This window comes from Cimex lectularius, unplaced genomic scaffold (genome assembly GCF_000648675.2).
Source record: "Cimex lectularius strain Harlan isolate CLEC.00 unplaced genomic scaffold, Clec_2.1 scaffold247, whole genome shotgun sequence".
In the NCBI taxonomy this organism is placed as follows: domain Eukaryota; kingdom Metazoa; phylum Arthropoda; class Insecta; order Hemiptera; family Cimicidae; genus Cimex; species Cimex lectularius.
In genome coordinates this window covers 216,258-238,727 of record NW_019393016.1, presented here as the reverse complement: position 1 = coordinate 238,727, position 22,470 = coordinate 216,258, and the positions used below count along the sequence as shown (strand labels likewise).

Here is a 22,470-nt window from a genome sequence, read left to right as displayed (position 1 = left end):
TGCAATGTGAAAAATAATATATTCTTTTCGATCAAAATTCTAATTCACGGCCACCATTGGCGGAGTATAGGCGTATGTGAATATATATTAAAGAAGAGCGATGAACGCGAAAACATCCTGTAGGCTAATTCATGAATTATTTATAAAACGATATTTGCTGGTAAGGTTGGAACGAAAATGAAAGTTGAAAATACAGCCGATCACGAAGAATGGCGTATACCGTTTATTCGTGTGATTTGTTTTTGAATATTAAATTATCTAACGGACTTTGATTCAACTTGTTTGTAACAAAAATCAAATTAAATTAATGACTATTGTCCTTTTTATACATATTCTGATACGTTGCAATGTTGTACAACGGTTAAGGCATCCAACCTGCCAATATTCCGATTTTATTGTTATAGCTCTCCATCTATCACGAACAAGTTTGGTTCATTATCTTATGGGTTAATATGATTCTTAAAATATCATCAATGTCTGGGATCTTTTCCAAACTGGCTCTACGTACAACTAAGGGACAGTGTCGATGTGCCATGAATCTCTATAATTCTCAGAAAGTTCAAAAAATTTTCATGAACAAAACGAAAGTTTTAACAAAATTAAAAAAGGTTTAAGAATAGCTAATATGATCCGGGCGCACAACATTGCTTGCAATTTAAAGTCATGAGGTAAAGAATAATTTATTCGTTTCAATAGGAACGTATTCCAGGCCAGGAGCGTGTCAAAAAAGTTTGTTAAAGTTTCATCGCAAAAACTTACGGCGGAGAAAGAAACTAATAAGTATGATAAAGTGACAGAAAATGATGAAGAGGGAAATACATACATAAATAAATAAAATAGATATATAGATTTATAGATAGATAGATGGATAGATAGATACATAGGTAGATATATTGATAGAAAAGATAGAAAATGATGTAGAGCGAAAGAAAGTAAGAGAGAGAGAGAGACAGGGAGAGAGAGAGAGTGAGAGAGAGAGTGAGAGCGTGAGAAAGTAAGTGATAGAGGGAGAGGGAGTGGTTTAATGGGAGTAATCTACGGACCTACACATACAAGTAAATTGACACAGTTTAGCATGACTTACAAGCCATCATGGTTTAGGATAATTGGGAGCCGTGGAATAACGTGTAGTTTTCCTTTTTACATTAATTGCAGACGCAAGAATCAAATATTACATTAAATCTTACTTTTTTGTTAATTGTGAACAATTAATCATTCAAGCTTTTAAATATTTATGTAATACGTCATACGTACGTGAAATACTACATAATGAAAAGGAAAAAAACTGATTGGTAGCATGGAATATCATTATTACTGCGATTAGGAAAGGATAAAACAGATACATTTTTAATTTTCTGAATATTATAAAACGAAGAGCGTAACATAATGTATAACAATATTAGGAGCCGATTTAGAAGAGTATTGCGACAAGTGGAACCTTAAACTGAATTCATTAGTTTCGTGGTCCGCTTGACCAATTAACCTTAAATTGAATTTGCAAAAATCCCAAATTATTGTCTGTCGGCAGGAAGGCGGAAGATTTAAGAAAAATGAAAGATGGTTCTTCAAAAATGAAAGAGTGTACTGCGTAAACTGGTACAAATACCTTGGTATCAATTTCACTGAGTTCTTGAAGATGAAGCATCACTGCAGAGAGAAGGCCAGCAGCGCTAAGTACGCCATTAATATTCTGTGGCGCAAAATAATGACTAATAAGAAGATCTCACTAAAGAAAAAGATGGCGATATTCAACAGCACCCTGAGGTCTGTTGAATAGGTACGTTATGGTGCGCACGTCTGGGGTTACTTATACTTGAAGGAAATATAAAAGGTTCAGAAATACTTCATCAAAAAACTGCTCTGCCTGCCAATTAGCACCCCAGATTACATTTTATATATTGAGTGCTCGGTCACGCCACTTTACAGTCACTTTGAGCCTTCTTTTGAAATATATTAGGAAAGTACTGAATCACACACCTGACAGACTGATGCAGTTTTTGGCCGACGTGGTAATAAATAAAGGCATATTATGTCATAAGCAGCTGTCAGAGTTAGGTAGGCTGTACGGTGTAGGAGTAAGTATGGAGGTACTGAAGTCCTCTAATACCACTCACCTGATTAAAAAGTAGGAGGCAAGCAACAGGAAAGACCTGGTAACCCGTGCAAGAAACAGCTTACATCACAATTTGTACGCAAGACTGGATTTTGACTTAGGGCGAAACTACATGGAGTGCTCTAATATGACAACCTATGAGGTGTCTCTGGTCTTGAGGGCGAGGGGTGAATTGCTTCAGTTGAACTCCTAAAAGTGAAGGCAGGACCGCGCCATCATTTGCTTCTTATGTAACCTCAACGTCCCAGAGGACACTCTCCACTTCATGGTATTATGCCCCGTTCTGGAGAGTTCCGCGAAAGGTACTTTGGGAAACAGAAGCTGGATAAAGAAGAAGTTATTGCAATCCTTAACGGAAGGGATAACTGGAAGAAGCTTGTGGGGTACCTCACTCACACCCTTCGGTACCGAAAATACCTGAATGACCATTTCAATTTTTAAAATCAAAGGTCATACTTAAGTTACAAAAATATGTATAGAAATTTATAAAGCAACTCGACAGACGGCTAAGGCCATTGTCAATTAGCTTTGCGAAATGTAAATTTAATGTATATACTTTTGTGTAAATAAAGCTTTCATTCATTCATTCATATTTGGAGCCACTATTGTATAATGTAATTTTACATAAAATATTTGTGTATTAAATTATTAATAAAATGTGGTGATTAGTGACCGTTAATCGATAATTATTCAGAAATCGTGAGATGCGGTCTGGTCACGATTTCTGAATAATTATTCTTAATAAAAATAAACACAATAACTTATATTTCAGCAAAGCATAGTACGTTCGTAATATACTAATCGTACAAAATTAATTAATTAAAATGTTTCAATTTTGAAATGAAGTAGATTATTAGATTTTGCATTATAACTAACTGTTATAAATGATAACATTTTTAAATACTAACCGTAAATCATAATTGGTAAGTTTTCCTAGTTTTGAAAAAGTAAAGTGGAAATGAATGTAGAATAATATTTTGATCTACAGATAAATGCATTTTGAAACGAAAGGGAAGTGTGGGATCTAAACTTTTTTAAAAATAAACATGAATATAGAGTACGTGAATATCTGAAATATCGTTGATTCGTGTTTATAAACTGGCACAAATGTTTGTGTACACTGTTAGATTGTATGTTATGTATTTGCCCCCATATTCGTTCCAACGTTAAGAGTAATGGAATTTTTAACCTCCATTCTTATAATTGATGGTGGATGTGTTCTGCCCATAAGAAAGGCTTCTACTAGAGAGGCCAAGTTTATTAGGATGTACAACACAGCCTTCTAAGCGTCGAAAAATATCCTAGGGGAAAAACAAAAAGCAATCTATCCTTGGAACACGTTAAGCCGTGTAAGAGCTAAAGCCCACTCTTAAATCTTTCCCTAGGAACTTCTTTTATAATAAAATAAAAAATTTGAAATAAGTAAGCCCTAACGATCTGTTTACAGTTTTCAATGGCTATTTGCATGATCAAAACACAAGAATATAATTTGTTCAAATTTTATTCTTTTAAAATTTCAACAGTAATTCACAATTATGGGACATGGGAAGTTAGTGTTCGAGTGGATTGAGGTCACGATAGCTCAAGTGGTAGAGCAGCGGCGTATGTAGCCGAAGATCGTGGGTTCGAAACCCGCTCGTGCCATTGACTTTTTTTATCTCAGCTAAAAACCTTAATTAAATGTAGTAATTCACAATATTCGTCAAGCGCACGATTTTTGAATTTAAATTTTCACAAATTCTATATATTTTGATCAAAAGAATAAAACGAATGTTAATGATCTTTCTATAAAACGGAATATTACACTTCAACCGAACTAAAAATTATATTTTAAGTACCACAGGGCAATGCGCAATGCCCATTTCATTAACTTGACTTCGATCGATTTCCCTGAATTTTAAATATCCTTAATTCATTCTAGCCCAGTTTTCTGAAAGGGTAGCAGCCCTAACCTAGGTTAGTGGTTGTGTAGACTCTGAAAACTTCAACTCAAGACCTTGTGTAAAAACACGTACTGTCATAAACCCATCCTATTCCTACATCCCAGAATTCTCCAGCCAAACAACGTAATAAACAATTAATACAAATATTTGAAATTAAAATAATAACATTTTACCTAACGTGATCAACGCAGCATATTACGTAAAGAATGATGACTTGAATTGAGATCTTAAGATTTCCTTAGATCTCTGTTAACACGAGATCTTTGAAGCGACAAAACTAAATAAAAAGTAAGCAATTAATGTAAAGAATTTGACTTCTTGTACAAATGAAACATCATACAAAGATTAATAAAATCATTTATCCGTCCAAATTATTTATGCACGATAAATCAGGCAGAACGCTCACGTTGACAATACAAATAGCAAAACAAAATAACTGATGACTTTTACCTATAAAGGCCATGAATTCTTATGCCATTATTTTGAAAAATATAGGAACGTCTCACTACCAAACCTGCATCTCAATCCACTTTTGCCTGACACAGCAACGGGGCTTAGGTGACATCAATCTTGCACCCAACAGCCGCACTGCGTAATCAATAACGTCGTTAAAAACTATCAAAAAAAGACGGTACTTCTTTGAATTTTTCTCGGCACAGAAAAGTCTTACAAACGGAGTGGTATTCCAGGATTATATACATACTATGCAAAAATACTACTTCACACATATCCCCTACTTCCTCACAGGCCAAAAATTTGCAGTAAAATTTCAGAACTTACTCTCCATTTGTTATTGTATTTACTCAAACAAGGCAGCGCAGTAGGGCCATTCTGTTAGCTGTTTACGTAAGCAACCCCCTCACCCACACACACAGAAAAACAACACCCGACGTTGTTGGGTCCAAACTCTGCTATATGTTTTGAACAACTCAATGGAACTTCCGAATAAATGAACTGCTCGTTTAAAAAAATATATAGTGTATTGGATTTAGCTAGGATACATTGAATCATTATTAGATAAAATAGATATTGTAATAAAATTGTAATTACATTTGCATAAATAATAAAGTTACCTGGTTATTGTTTATTAGTTTATAGGTTTTGTTAAAACTGTCAAAATAATTTTTCTCATTATTTAAACATAATCATCATTATTGTTTGTTTAAATTAGGGGTTCTTTCTTGATACACTTGTGGTTGATATATTAAAACAATAAATAATTTTCTCGCTGAATTAATAACGAGCGTGTTCGTTTTCTACACATTTTTCTCGTATAATCGTTATTCGATGCATATCCGATATTGACGTGATTTTCTCCTACTAAGAAAAACCGTCGGGTCCATTCAACTGTGCATCCCGATAGACTAACAGACTGGCACAAATTCGACAATTTTTCGAGTTACGATAATTTACCAACAATTACTATTTATAGGTGATTCAATTAAATAAATAATATTCTAATCTACGTGTTATTGTGGTTAATTAACAGTAGCTTTTAAAGTATTTTAAAAAAATGTACGCGTCTCTTTTTTATTTTTGCCGTAATTTCATATTTACATAAACAATTTATTCATTTTTTATTCATTAAAAATAAATCAATTCCAAAATAATCTATGGTTTCACTGCCAACCATTTCTAACATAGGCAGTTATGTAATTGTAAATATAATGGTAAAAAGTTTTAGCATTAACCATATAATTAAACTTTATGTAAGATATTGATTGAGATAAAAAAGCCAATGCCACGAGCGGGTTGGAACCCACTACTTCGGAATTGGAATTAACTATATAGATGTGATTTTTAAAGAAGGATAAATTAATCGTGTAATTTCTAGGTTCAAAGAATTTGATTTCAATTGTTCAAAAAAAGTTTGTAATTCATTTTGAAATATATATCAATCTCGGGTACTCGATGGTTTATAATGAACCCAATTAAAGTTATTATTATCCATACAATTTGATGAAAACGGTCGTGAAGGCAGACCAACTGTCAATCATTATAATGATATTCATGTCCTGACCTGACGCGGTTTCCAATCAAATTACACAAACCGTTTGTCGTGTTGATTTATATCGCGGAACCATCGCAATTCTGATGGTTTTCGAAAGTGAAAACGTTGGCATTCATTTGTTGTTATATTTTCGACATCGCTTGTCTTATTGTTATAAGAGGTAAATTTGTTTTAGATGTACACGAGAAAGTATATTTTTTTAACAAGACACATGCTTTATATACACCGATATATGGTGGTAACCAGAAATAACAAGATTCTTAACAAATTAAAAAATCGAGTTGTTTTATCTATTTATCACCTTGGAAAAAGGATCTTCGGTGAAATCACAACAGAACGAAAATTCTTTAAGTTTTCGCCGAGCTTTCGACGATTATATCGGCATCATCAGTGCCTATTTATAATAAGAAAATATAGCAGTTAGAACATATTGTATAATTTAAAAACAAAATTAAAGACAATTATATTTTTCTTACTTTAACTCGATGAGTGTTGAAATATGTCTTGAGAAAAAACTGCTTTTATAGTAACATTATTTAAAATTAGGTGAAGCTCAGTATCTCAATATAAACAAGATGAAATATAGTATTAATTAAAAACAATAAAAATTACATAATATAAAATATATTTTAAAAAAACAACGTGGACGTATAGGTTACCTCGGTTAAAATATACATATAAGTACATGCCTCTTTTTTACTTTTTTCAAGTACATTTGGATATCACAGTTTCGAATAATTAAGATTTTTAAAAATTAACTATATATAGATAACTTAAATTGCATTGCTATCTAGTTAAATATAGGTCGATCCATCATCTCATCTTTAATTATATATTTATGTTTGCATGAAAGAACGTTAAATGTTATTATAGATTATTTCTTTGATATTTTTTATTTATGTTAAATAAATTAATATATCTGTAATTTGTACGGCCCATATGGCCTCCTAAATTTATGAATTGACGTTTGGAACATGTGATCAATCAGTGAATGTAAGAAGACAGAAACAATGAAATATTTATTTCTAATAATTATTCAGATATCGTGAGATGCGGTCTGGTGTGATGTACGTGTCAGAAAAACATTTTCTTTATCGTGCCAACGTTTCGATCTTTATTGAGATTATCTCCAGGGCCTGGGATTTACAAACAATGTTTACATTTAACAAATACATTTCGGATGTGGAAAAGTGAATTTATACAATGCGTAGAAATACTTTGATTTAATATAGAATATACTTTGCATTGTATAAATTCGCTTTTCCACATCCTAAATGTATTTGTTCAATGTAAACAATGTTTGTAAATCCCAGGCCCTGAAGATAATCTCAATAAAGATCGAAACGTTGGCACGATAAAGAAAATGTTTTTCTTACACCTACATCACACCAGACCGCATCTCACGATATCTGAATAATTATCGATTAACGGTCACTAATTTCTACACATATTTATTTCTATTGTTTTAGGTACAAATTCATTTTAATGTTTATTAATAGCATACACTTCTGTGATTATTATAATACTATTGTTTTAGCAATCAGCCAATTTTACTGCAGAGTTACATATATAAGTAACTAAGTAAAAGTCACATAAAATTTCAAAATAGTATGTGGTGTTAATGACCGTTAGTCAATGATTATTCGGAGATCGTGAGGTGCGGTCTTGTGTGACGTAGGTTTCGAAAAACATTTTCTTTATCGTGCCATCGTTTCGATCATTATTGAGATCATCTTCAGGGCTCAAAGTGTTTGTTTTCCATGTAGATGTGTCATTCTTGTGAGTCCTGTTAAGAGTGCCAAACATAAACACTCTGAGCCCTAAAGATGATCTCAATAAAGGTCGGAACGTAGGCACGATAAAGAAAATGTTTTTCGAAAAATTATATCACACCAGACCGCATTTCACGATCTCCGAATAATCATTTCAAAATAGTACTATAATGACCAAACCGGTAAAAAATTATTTATGGTAAAATAATTACACTAATTTGTTACTTGGTATATTACCTAGCACAGATAATGGAATGTTAATAAACTTGTTTACGATTTTTAATTTATGGGAATCAGGAACTAAATTATTTATCAATCGATGTGACAAAATTGCTGTCGGCTTACCCCGTCTGGGGATTTGGGGATTGAGGAACCTGAGCTTCCTCAAATAGCTCAAATAAATTTCTTTATACAGCAAATTGCCTTGTTATAAAAGAAATCAACTTGAATCCGTATTGAAAAAAAGGCTTAAATGATTACTGTTTCTCATTTTGTGAAACACAATAAATTCGCAATCATGATGAAAAGGTGGAAAGTCGGCTATAATGCGATTAGAGTAAAATACATTTGTTAATAATTTATTAATTGGGAATGTTGCTTTTTTGTATAATAAATTAAATTGATATTTTCAATTAATTTTCCAGATGAAAAAACATAGAATGTGTTTTATCTCATGGGTGATTTCAAAGAAACACTCATTTACTAAACTAATATAATTTGAATATTTTGCTGTATTGTCCGGCTTGACAAAAACTTTTTTCATCACGTTTCTTTCGTATTTACAACAACAAATATTTTATTAAGCAACCATGGTCAAATATGAATTTATCATTTGAGTTTCTTGTAGGTGAAGTTGCCTCTGAAACCTCCTCAATCTTAACTCAAAGTGAAGCTCTCGTGGCCACTTTCCCTTCAATTGATTTTCAGGATATTCGGGTAGTGCTAGAAATGAAAAGTTAGATAAGGAATTGTACGTAAGGAATTGAGTTCCACACTTCTCAACTGTATGACCGAAGATATCTTATTATTGTCTTCTCAATTAAAAATTTGTTTTCAATGTCCAATTTTGATCGTGAGACAAGTAGACTTTTTAATAATTTATTATGTCAGTTTTTTGCGTTTTCAATCTTTTGTGAGGATTCCAAGTCAGTCGTTTATCCATGAAAATTCCAAGTTATCACATAACGTCAGTGGTAGGCAATGGCGTTCTATTTATATTGTCTGCAGGACAAATATTTTTACGTAAGGTAAAATTTATCTGTATGCTTTTCGTTAGGTTTTTCTTCAATCCCACTTGGTGAACTTGACAAAAAAATCGGCAGATGAAATAAATAAAAACATATTGAGCTAAAGAGACGAGGCGATACGTAAATACGAACATTTCCAGATAATCGAAAGCTTCAAAATTGTTGTTTTCATTCACTCAGAGAGAGGTTTGGTTTTTTCAAAACGGGACAATCCTATGGCGGAGTTTTAAAACAATATGACTATGGGGTAGACTTAAACTTTTTTTATCGACTGTTTGAATCAATATTTATTGAGAATTATAACATACGTGTGGTGTTTAGTGACCCTTAGTTAATGTTTATTTAGAGATCGTGGGATCGTGGCACGAAGATGAAAATGTTTTTCTGAACCCACATCACACCAGACCGCATCTCACGATTTTCTAATAATCAATATAACAATCATTGATAAGGAATACCAAATATAAACATACGTCACATTAATCCATTTACGTTTTAGTGGTCAATTTACCAAGTTACTTCTTTAAATTAATTATTCTTTTTATGTACGGTCTTGGTTGAGACAAAAATGTCATTGTCACAAGCGGGATTCGAACCCATGACCTTCGGCTAGATACGCCGCTGCTCTACCACTTGAGCTATCGTGACTTCGATCCTTTCGGACACTAACTCTCCATCTCAACCTACAACCGTTCGTATTTTCCCTATTTTTGTCATTTTCAAATGTTCAAATACTTCACATTTGTGATTTGGTCGCTACCGATCAGGAGATCTCCCTATGATCTTCAGTGTTGGGTAAAAATGAAACAACGCTGAAGATGCCAAAACGAGACTGAAATACCAACATAACGATAATAGGCAAAATCAAAAGGATCAGTTACGACCAAATTAAGGGTTCGTCATCGCACAGAGAATTCTTAACATCCATCAAAATTAATTAAGTAATTAGAATTACAATCTTACGTTAGGCCTCGTAATGTTTCTTTAAATTTATTTACAGAATTGATTCGAATATTGATACAATATTCGGAAAAATTAAGTAATTCTTTCCACTGTTACGTGCATACACTATATTGATTTTTTGTTTTAAACTTATTAAACCTGATAATTTGAACATTAAGGACAACAATTATTCAAAAAGATTAAAATTTTTAGCCTGTAAAATTAGAAAAGTCGATTAACCAGCTTTAAAGGTATACCTTTCAAACTTTTAATCAACCGATTGATAATGACATCATCAACTGAGGACATTGGGCTATTTATAATTTGTTCAGATTTTATCTGTTACTTCAGTCAAGTTTAAACAATCTCTAGTCGTAATATAAGATTTTTAAACTATATCCGTGATCAATAATATAATAAACCTTACAATAATAATATTCGCTTGGATAAAATTTATAATAAAAGTCAAATTTTAGTTTATTAATCCGAAATCAATTATGCAATTGATAATAACTGTGTGCTCAATAGACTGGAATTCCATGGATAATTTAACTAGCTCTTAAATACTACAAAAGATGATGATGGAGGATAAATTTTTAAAAAATTAATAATTTTTATTAAACTTCTATACTTTCATCTATCTTTCATTAAAAAAGTAAAGAAAACAATAAAAAATTGGTATAACAAACCCTAAAATCGCTACAAAGATCGTAATTTTGCTCATTTCTTTATTTTAAAGTTGAATTGCGGAAAAATAATTGTAGAGATCTCACGTAAAGTTATATAACATTTCGAAGTAAAAAAAAAGTTTTTTCAAATGCGAAAAAAATTGTAAACTCCAATTTTTAGTAAGAATTTGGCACACGAACGTAAAAACAAATTGCAGAAATCAGGGTTGCAGAATGTGTACCAGCGATCCAATTAATTTCATAATAATTTCATCACCACCAATGGTTTATACTTGGTTACCAGTATAAATCCATCAGCGGCACCAAGAAATAGTCCTCAAAATGAAAAAAAAGGTTGTTTAAAACACTATTTCTAACTGTAAGAATTTACTACGCTATTGGAAACCTGCTGTAAATCACATCTTAAGTGGTTTAGTATCCAATTTGTTAATCAAATTACATATTGTAACCCAGAATTGCAGACTGTAATAAAATATTTTTTTTAAGTGAGACAAAATCAAAGGAAGGTCCTCGCCTCGTATCGGTTGTTTTTTTTCCCCCCGGCTAACTACCTGGGTCATCGCCGGCGCCTCACATATAAACCTTCTCGCATTTTCTTCTTATCTATCTTATGTGTATATTCTTTTCTGAGTCTTCTTATGCCTCAACTAAACAACTGTTGCCTTCCGATTCACCTAATTCATCTAAAAGGGGATTCGTTATCTTGTTTGTTGTTACCCTTCCACACGTGATAAATTAAAATAAATAGATATAATATTTACACATTTTCATAATTCACATTCATACTAATTTACTAACCTATACTACAACTAAATTGGAGGTCGGAGGATTATCGTGATCTTGCGGCCTCCTGTTTGTTTTCTGTTGTTCATACAATCTAATTAATGTAATCACATGTGGTTTATTCAGTTTTTGTGGTGAATGTGACTATGAAAGACAAACTGCACAAATATTCGGAAAAACAAAGAAGTACAAATAGTGATGGTCTGCTCACTTCAAACAAATATGGCATAATTTTAAAGAGGATCTTCTCCTCACCAATTAAAAAGAAAACTTGGAGAAAAGACTGATAATATAGAATAAAATTATATTTATCTTTCCGCAAAATTTGCGAATATTTAACAGACCGTTTGGGCTTATTCCAAGTTCCAAACATGCGGCTTTATTTGGCAGTGTGAAAAACAGGAGAAAAAAACAGAGATATAATTATAATAATCTAAATGAATGCACTCTTGAGGAAAAAAACGTAATTTGTGAAAAATATCATTAGTTAAAAGTAAATTTCAATGGTAAATATTTTTTAATTTATTACTTGTGTGGAATTGTTTACCATATTAAAGGCTAACACCGTATTTATGTAGACTGTATACAGTTTAAGTTTGCTCATCACCAGATGGGTCAACAACTTTGATTAAAATTGTTATAACTGAGGGTTAATGTAAGCCAATTATATTATTTAGTTAATGACTAATAATATTGTACCATATCAACATTATAATATACATATCTAAATAAACAGGCCTTGAGGATAATACTATGTATACAAAACTTAGCGACAACTCTAACTTGTACAGTCTGACATAAAATTTCTAAACTGGACATTTAATACATAGATGTACAAAACTGAGCCTATCACTTCTCGCAGTTCACCGGCAATTCTATCTTTTTGTAGTTTTCAATAAATTACTTGCAGGGGGTGTTGAGGGGATGGTAGATTTGGCCCCGGGTGGTGTTGACACTCCGGGTTCAAACCTCGGTCTTATCCGTCCATTTGTCGATGTTGGACTCGAGGGCAATTCGACTAATCAAAAGCTAGGGCAGTTCAGCCCCAACGTAACCATTCCCTAAAGCCAAACTCGTTCACACTCTAACACACTCATGAATATATTTTTTCTCGTTTACATACTATTCGCTCAGGGTGGTGGAGTATTCGATATCCTTCCAACGCCTACATCTATTAAATAACTAGCATAATTGAAGGTGAGAGGAGTACTCATTATTAGTTCATCAACCCTCTCGCACTGCACATTCAGGAGAATGAGTGCACTCAATTTCACAAAAGCTTGGTATACAACAGTAACAGTACTAGATGCAATAAAAAAAAGCAGTTTCTTCCAAAAATCGGAATAAGAGTTCAAGATGCTGCCGTGCTCAAATACGATTCTCATCGTGTGGCATTCTTTCGCGCAGTAGCATTCTTCAATTCGGTGGGATACATCGACCAACCTTTCTTTGCATCCCGGTCACTTTGGAGAGAAAATACCATGAACATCCACGAATGTAGAAGCTATCCATTGATATTGCACTCGTTATAACGACAATACTTTTTATCTCTCTTATATCAGGTCGCTGGTCCGTGACCTTTTAGTCGTTTGAGTGTATGTCAAGAAAGGATCTGAAGGTAAAGATTATGATTTTGGTTTTTAGTTTAAAGCTCCGTTTTATAAAGCGTTGCTCTAAGGAGTAGTACGATTCTGTAGGCTTCCATGAGCTAAATGAGAATTAAAAGGTCAGAATTAGAAGACATATCGGCAGTATACACCGTATATAATAGTTCATATTGTGTTTATATTCATAATCTGTGAAAATCCGGCAATGGAGTGGAAAAGTATCCCAACTAGACTCTGAAGTATTTATTAGCAATAGAGTATTTAAGGATTAAAAAGTGTGTAAATGCTCTTTATCGACCAGTGTAAACCCTGATGCCAAGACTCAATTGAAAGCCAATTTTAAAAAGAACAATTGATCATTTTCCGTTAATGCAGGCCTAAGAAAATAACAGCATTAATTTCCAGCAAGCCAATGAATTTATTTCATTTGCATTCAATTATCATAATGACTATGAAAGCAAATCCCAATCAATTGTGGTTTGATTTTATAAAATATGAAGTAAGTCAATTGCTTGTGTAGAGTATATAGAACTAATCAATGTAACAACTCAAGTGGAATAAGTGACTGCAATAATGAAAACAACATTTTCATCAACAGAACGCAGTGTTCAGAAAATAATTTTAAAAATAAAATCTACATATCGACAATATGTCCTCGACAGTAAAAATTAAGTCTTAAAGATTTAAGTTCATCGGATTTGTTATCATAAAACAGTCAGTTAATGTTGCCCCCGGTTTTTGTCTTTTTCAGAAAGAGGAGATCAATTTGTCTAAGTGGTGGCAAATGTTTCGTCTATTTCACTTAATTCCAGCCTGGGACCGGTTATATTTGTTCCCGAGTTGTGCCAACTGTCTTTTAAACGATTTAGGGTGTTTGTAAATTGTTAAGCTGCTCTGTTTACAACTATACGTTAAGGAGTTTACATCTCAAACATTTATTTAAGACTTTCTTAGCTCCTTAAGCACACCATTTAACTGATTATGTTCAGAAAGATTTTGTGTAAAGTCAGCCGTCGCTAAAAGCAACTCCCGGGTTTTACATACAGAACAATGAATTTGTTGAATAAGGATTGATGCTTTTTGATCAAAAGAGCGTTACTTAGAGTTTTTGAAAAGAACATTTGAGTTGACAAAATCTAACTAGATTTCATTACGTTTACTAAGTATACAAGACCAAAGTTTATCAACATTTTTAATTATTTCAGATCCTATAATTAAATATTTATGTATTTCGTGTTAAAATATTTGTAGTACGTAAGGCAACCAAGGTCGTTTGTAAAAAAATAATTTCTCTTTATATGAAAGGACATAACCCATTGGTTTCGATCAATACTATCATATTGGACACATAATAGAGAACCTTATCATCAATGACAAGGTTTTATATTTTTCTGGTGAAGCAGTGAAAATGGTCACTTTTTGTTGGGATATGACAATTCAGCTATTCATTCAGTTTTGTCTTTGATATCGCCATTATTCATTTGATATTGAATGAAATGTAAGAAATTTCATAAAATTAAATAATTAAAACCAACCGTTATATAGGTGATATTTACTGATTGATGATGTATTTAAAAACAAATCTGCACATGCATAGATAAATACATTCATTCTCAACACACTAATTGATCGGACTTAAAAAAATCTGCTTCTTTGAAAAGTCGTAACAGGGAATCCAAATACTCGCCGCAAAGCGGAAGCAAAATTCTTTTATCGGGTATGAAGTATCCTTCGCGCTCTCTATAGGGAGCCAAGGACTTATACCATTCAATCAAGTGGGACATGTCGTGCAACCTTTCGCTACATTCTGCCGCCTTTGGCCTAAAAGTAGGTGTCCGCGTGTCAATATCGCATTGGCCATCCTTAATCGGATGAGGAGTCTACGAGTCAGATCCTCCTAGGCCCACCGACGCTGCCACATTCTTTTAATCGACAGAGAGCCTGATCCCTGTGGTTAAGTTTGGCGGTTGGGACATGCAAGTTGATGACAAACAGTCATACATGTACGACATGGTACACAGATATATGATGAGAGAGACAGAGAGAGATCAAAGACACAACTGTATTAAAATAATTTACTGGTAATTAAGTATCTTATAAAAAAATGGAGGAATATAGTGAAAGTCACTATAGCTCAAGTGGTAGAGTAGCGGCTTATCTAGCCGAAGGTCGTGGCTTCGAATCCCGTTCGTGACACTGACTTTTTCTCAACTAAAATCCTTAATTAATTGAAAGATATTATTTGGTCAAGCGGACCACGAAAATTAGTGAATTTAATAAGTTAAAATGAAGTATATCTTCACTAAAGTTCTCCATGGCCATTTCATTTGTCGCCGAGAATCAAATAGATTGCACGACATTTGAAAAATGGCAAAAAGGAGGGACAATTCGAAAGGTTGGGTTGGATGGGAAGTTAGTGTCCGAGCGGATCGAAGTCACGATAGCTGAAGTGGTCGCGCAGCGGCGTATCAAGCCAAAGGTCGTGGGTTCGAATCCCGTTCGTGACACTGACTTTTTTATCTCAACTAAAATCCTTAATTAATTGAAAGATATTAATTGGTCAAGCGGACCACGAAAATTAGTGAATGTAGGAATAAAGTTGAGAACGGTTTAATGGCATGTTGTTTGCTCTCATTGACGACAATTTTTCAATAAATTGTTTAACTATTGTACAAACAATAAGTTTAATAAAAAGTTATATTTGGGATAACACAGATTTAATATTAATAAAATAAAAAGTATATTGAGTATAAAGATATGTACAAATGTATCAAAATAATACATAAAGAGATTGAAAGGCAGAAAGCTTGGTTTATTGATGGATATAAAAATGTTTCGCTTGATAGATAAGCTAGACAGATAGTGAGAGAGAATTATAGTAAAAAGAAAAAGAGAGGCAGACACTGAGAAAGAATTAAGGAAATAGGAAACAATAAGATAGATCATGAAACGAAATTCGTAAAAGTAAAGTCGGGAAACATAATAGAGTATTGTTTTTTCATTCCATTTTATTTGCTCGAAGTGGTGAGGAAGTATATAGTAAATACAGTAAAGTAGAAATACGAAACTAGTAACATTATAAACATCAGATATCTATTATGTATTATAGTATGAATATATAAAGCGAAATAGCAAAGAAAAATGTAATCAGAGAGAGAGAGAGAGAGAGAGATTGAAATTAAGTAGGGGAGTGAGGTACACAGACATGCTGAATAAATGGTAATAGCGAGAGATATATTACAAGTCAACAGTTAACATAAACAATAAAAATGAGAGAAGCGAGAAAAAAAAGAGAGAGAGAGAGGGATGAATAGAAAGAAAGAGTGAGGGTGAGAGGAAGAAGGGGTGAAACATTAACGTAAAAATGATAAAACTAAATAAATATAAAGTTTTAATTTTAAAATTTTAAAAATTGTGTTTCTTTAATGTTTGTATTGGTGTAAACTGAGAGAGATAGATAGATAGAGAGAGTGAGTGAGAAAGATGGGGGAGAGAGAGAGAGAGTGAGAGGGAGAGACAGAATCAGGGAGATAGTGATTGAGAGAGAGGTATTTTGGCTTCCAAAAGGAAATTATGCCCATTGGGACATCCAGCTTCTGGATTTAGAAACAAAAATCGTTTTGGTCCGAATTGAGATTTTTTGTTATCTGACATTGCATCATTCTTTTCTCACACAGCTGGAATTGAAAAATAAAAGGTTCAACCAATAATGGAAGGAATTGGACCTTAATATAGGAGAAGTGCGTTAATGGGACCTCCGGATGGAAAAGTGCTTGTTGGTCAATACGTTATGTAAACCTCTTTAGCTCAGACCCCTCTTGGCGTAATTCTGATAGCCTACACTACACGACTTTTTGAAAGGAACGATAATGCTAAAGTACAAAAAAAAAACACACACACTAACACTTTTTCATATAATATTGAGTTGAGCACTAGATTTGTCCTAGATCTTGATTAAAAAAGTCAAACAAAATTAATTTTAACGTAGTACATGTTTTGTCAGTAGTTATTAATTTCATCTATACAGATATTTTAAAATTTTTAATTCATTTAATCTCTCCTTATGATTATCAAAATTGATGTAAATTATTTATATTACACTGCATTTATTATTCTTTTTGTTTTTCTATTGTTCTCGAAACCTATTTTATATTTAGAAAATTATCAAAGTTAATATAATATAAATATATACTTTCTTTAAACGATTTGAAATCAACAATGACTGGCTGCTATTTTTACCTGAGCAAATATATTATTTGTAAACCAAATGAAAAGTTGATGAGCAGCTGGTTGTATAAATCAAATGAAATTACTACATTAGTACCATTTCATTTCTTTTATGTTGAACTTAGAGACACGACAAAATGTATATTTGTGTATACACGTAAAATATACATCTGCGATTGGGTTTGGAGTTTTCAATCAAACACAAATTTTACCTGTGACTTTCTTTGCATTTAGTGGTGAATTGACAAGTTATTATTACTTTTTTAATGGATCATGACAATAAGCTGAAAAGCTTGGAAATACGTTTTTAAAAAATATTACTGTAAATATCTATGTAGAAACTTAATTGTAAAATATTGAATCCTTTTTCTAAGTTTATCGTTGACGAGTTTAACAGATACAACTTCTTTTTAAATTATAATTTTGTGCGTTTTTTAAATAATTAAACTTTACATCTACCTAATTTTGAGTAACAAGTAATAGTGAACGAGAGTAAAGAAACAAACTAAAAACAACAATCAGAGTGTAGAAGCCTCTCATTGGTAGCACTTTAAGTTACGCAAATTTCATCATGTTTCACTAACACGATCTTCACTAGATAGGATATTTCGCGTCTTTAGCCTAGGTGGATGGTTTGTAGGGATTCGGTGGGATGATGTAAACGGTTTCTTTCCATACGTAGAAGGGAGCATTTAGGATTTTTGTAAAGATTTAGGATTGGAATGTTTGGATTGTCGTTGAATTCGGCTGAATGATTGGCAGAACCGCGCAGTCTATAAATCCAGATGGGATTTAAAATACTAAATTAGTCGTTTGCTAGTGATGTATTTGTTCCTTTGCCAAGCAGAGTAGAAAGAATAACTTCTCATCATCCTCACTATCCCTAAAGTATTGAATGTTGAGTTTGAGTGTTGCAATTTAAGCTAGTAGTTGAAAAACTTTACTTGGAAGATTTTAAAATCAACCTAAAAATTATTATTACCAATAGTCACGTAGAGGTTTTAATGAACCACTGCACTTGGTGTACATTAATATTGTTTCACATTTTTAACACTGATCATTTATTGCGTGAGTTTTTGTTTTATGTGCAATCCTATTAAATGTAACAGCAATATAGTTTGTATATGCAGTAAACAATCTCTGTAGATCTGTAGTTTAATTATTATGTGCATGAAATTCGTTAAACACGAATAACACGACATCAATAATATTGATTTAATTAATCTTAATAAGTTTATCCGACCACTCTTAAAAAAAATCTAGATATATATAAATATTTATATATGTATATATATACTGTAAAATATATCACAATAATTTTCTTTCTATGACGTAATCGTTTACGAGAGAATACATGTTACATCCCACAGTTTAAAATCAAATTAAACTTTTTTTGGACAGTTGAAATGGACAGACAAGTAGAGTTTGTGTAATTTAAGTTTAGAACTTTACTCCATATCTAAACTCACTTCAATTCGACTGAAAACTTTGTACGTGACTCGTTGGAGGATGAATGGTTCTCAAACGTTACTAAGTTCAAATTTAGTACAGGTTGCTTGTGTTGGTTAATTAAACCGAAATCTAAAATTATAAAAAAAATCAATTACATTTCGCAAAGTTTATTAACTTCTATTTAGGTTTAACAAACATTGTTTGTACAAAATATTGTGATTTTCTTAGACTTACTCATTATTTTATTAATGTTTTAATTGTTTTTAAGTAGGCATTCTTAAATTCATCTAACAAGAAAATTCGAAGAACATAGGACCACGGATTTTGAAGTAAATTTAAACATTTTTTTTTTGGGGGGGGGGCACTAGGTCCAAATATACGAGAAACGTGTCTAAGCGTTTGTGCCAATAGAATCAGTTATTTAATTAGTTTTTATTACTTTGCTTTTATGCCTTTCATACACTTTAATGTAATATGTAGTAATTTTTGTAATTTTTATGGGATGATAAAATAATCACAATCGTACAAACTTGTAAATAGGAATTTTTGTCACAATAAAGATAAACATTTTTGGGATGGATTTCTAGGAGGCAATTTCTCTTTGCCCGATGTCCGATTTTCTAAAAAATCATTACACCTCACTTTTTTGAAATTGAATATATATACAATCCTTTGAAAATAATTTTTTTCAGCCGTGCACCAACAACGTTTAGATTTTATGTCATTACACGTAAGAAAAGAAGAAGTTACAAAAAATAAATAAACAGTTTAAACGTTTTATTTCATTTCTCCCGTTCCAATTTATTACCCGTTCGGCCAGTAAAAGGCTTTACATATTTGTAAACGTTTCCGGTGAATGAGCGGATTTATTTTAAAATCTAAGTCATTTTTGTAATTTTTGAAAAGAATCAAGAAAAACAAAGTTCAAATAAACATAAAATTAAACTATTGCCTCTGGCGAATACTGCCCACAAATATCTATTTGTATTATATGTATAACTATTTCATATTATAAATAAACTACTTACATACGTTCGGACATGTGTCTAATATTTTTTGACCTTGTATCATCAAAGTTCCATTAAAATAGGAGATCTCAAATCTGTAGTCTTCCCTTGTCTGCTTAATTTTTATATTGTTTAATCTGAAACCAGCCAAAACGGCTGGATCCAATACTATATTTGAATAAATTAAATTAATTAATATTAGAAGAATTTTTATAAATTCAAAGATAATATTATTAATTGCATTTAGCCCAACTTCTTGTCACAAATTAGTGCATAACATTACTTCACGATTTGTCAAAACAACTTATATATAAATCGAGATAATTGTAAATGTCTTCATAGATTTGTCCAAAAACCTGAAGATGTTCAAGAAAAAAACCTTTATATATCAAACTGCCACAGAATGTTAAGGTAACATTTTCGACAGCCGATGTTCTTGTAAGGGCGTAAAAATTCATTGCCATGACAGTACTCCCACACCTGCCAGTTTTTCTTTTTCAACCCGATCACAACGAAGCCGAACTGGAGGGCATCGCAAAATTCTGCAAGAAAGGAGACAATACATTTCGGATCGTCATCGTACATATATTATTATGACAAACTAACTAAACTATAATTGTAACTGTTAATCGATTTTTAACATCTCAATTGTTAAACCACAGATAAATTACCGATTTATAAAGGATTTTTATTTGTAAAAAAAATATGCAAACCCCAAAACATTTGTAATGATGATACTTAAAACCTCTAAATTTTAGAATTATGGTTAATTTACTGAAAGAATGTATACATTTCGTTGGGGGTGGATCCTAAAATATTCAGCCTTCGGTTGAAAAAATCATACATATATCTATAATAAATTGTGTTATACAGACGTACAATTTTTTAAGAAATCTGATTTTATTGTAAAATATAATTCGTTCACTAATATTTGGAAAATCGTAATTAAGTAAAAAAATACAAATTAAATTATCTAATAAAACAAATTTTGATTTTATGCCTTTTTGTAATTATTACAACCGTTTGTCTGTGAAAATCTAATTAGTCATGATCATGTTCATTTTGTCTGTTTGTTGAAGTAAAGTTATATTTAATCAAATTGCGTATACTATTAGAACAGAAAAACAAAATTGCTTCTGATCATTTTTAAATTGATTCTTTTTTTAATGTCAGCGTGTTTATTTTATTTACCAGAATATTTTTCGAGAAACTAAAAATGCACAAACAGAAAGCAATTCAGTACGGTAACATTTTTTTTCTTGTAACGTCTTTCCTATAGATAATTAATTTTTACTTTGTGTTATTAATGGCACGGATTTATACAGAAATAAAATACTTGCATAATTTGTGAAAATTCATTTGGAGTTATGAGATTGCTTTTTGTTTAATTTTTTATTTTTATTGCAAATGCATTTCGAGCTGGAGGCTAGACATCCAGATTTTTAAACATGTCTTACCGTTCAGATCATGTAACTTGACAAATTAATCACAAAACCTAAGTACAGGAAGCAGAATTATATGTTTCATTGTTTAATAGCAATGATTTTTCTTTAATTTTTTCCAGTTAAATCGTTCGTGATCATGTCCATTTCACTAGTACTTTTCATAAAAATCGAGGCTTTTTAATCTTAATCCAAAAAAGGTTGACATCATTTGTTTTTTTATTTTATATATATATTTATAAATACTGTTACCATGAAAAATACATAATTTTTAAATACGTAGTAATTTATAAGTATGTATGTATTAAGTAAACTATTGTTAGCATGTCACATCGTTTGGAGCAATAATGTTTAATGTTACACGATTATTCTAATATTTATTTTATAGCATTTTAGTACTAAATTGTACCGCAGTTTCGAACTAACAATAAATAAATTTTGTATTAAGAAAATAAGGAAAAGGTCAATATGAAGAAAAACCAAAAACTCAGTTTAATCATCAAACGTTTGAATTTATTTGTAAAGGATTTAGGGGAATATATTTCCTTCATAGTTCATCGGAACATTGGTAATGCTCAGGATAAGGGCCTTCACATTAAATTGAAAAATCCTAATCGTAGATTCAAACAAATATATCTTCTTTATTTATCACTAATAAAAATTAATATTTGTTCATCATTTAAATCGAATGAAATAAAATTAAATTGAAAAATTTTAAAAATGCAAAAAGGACATTTTCTAGCCATTTTCTGTTTCTTGTCTTTGATATTGAAGATTTGCCTAAAGATTAAAATTTGACTGTCAGTTTTACTGGGGTTTACATTTTAGGCCTATAAAAATAATAAGAAAGCGATAATAAAACGATTATTTAAAAAAAAAACAGTTTTAGTATTAAAAAACAACAATCTCTCAAGTATTACATTTATCAGACAATTTACCTTCGTTTTTGACAGTTAATTTTCCAGTCTTTGAAAGACGCGTTTGGAATTTGGTTTGGCCGGGTAAGGGATGAGCGCTACACGGCGTAAAAGGGGCGACTGAGGGTTGTTCGCCTCCCACGACCAATCCTGATTCGGTGGAATGACGGGAAATTCTACCCTCTACGCATCCCCTTTTTACCAGTATTGAAAAAATCTGGGAATTTTCTCACGTGGCCAATTACGGAAAAGAAAATTTTATTATGGCCCCTTAATTTTAGATCTGGTAATGAAATAATTGTAAATCATGAACTTTAC

General features: G+C 31.8%; 1 protein-coding gene across 1 annotated transcript in view; it reads right to left on the bottom strand.

Moving 5' to 3' along the window:
- LOC106669009 (neuromedin-K receptor-like) overlaps window positions 1-22,257 on the bottom strand; it is a 101,264-nt gene extending 79,007 nt beyond the window's left edge. Inside the window, exon 1 of the mRNA XM_024229807.1 lies at window positions 22,174-22,257. The gene's annotated coding sequence lies outside the window, so the exon portion shown is untranslated. The remainder of the gene's footprint in view (window positions 1-22,173) is intronic.
- Window positions 22,258-22,470: the final 213 nt, after the last annotated feature.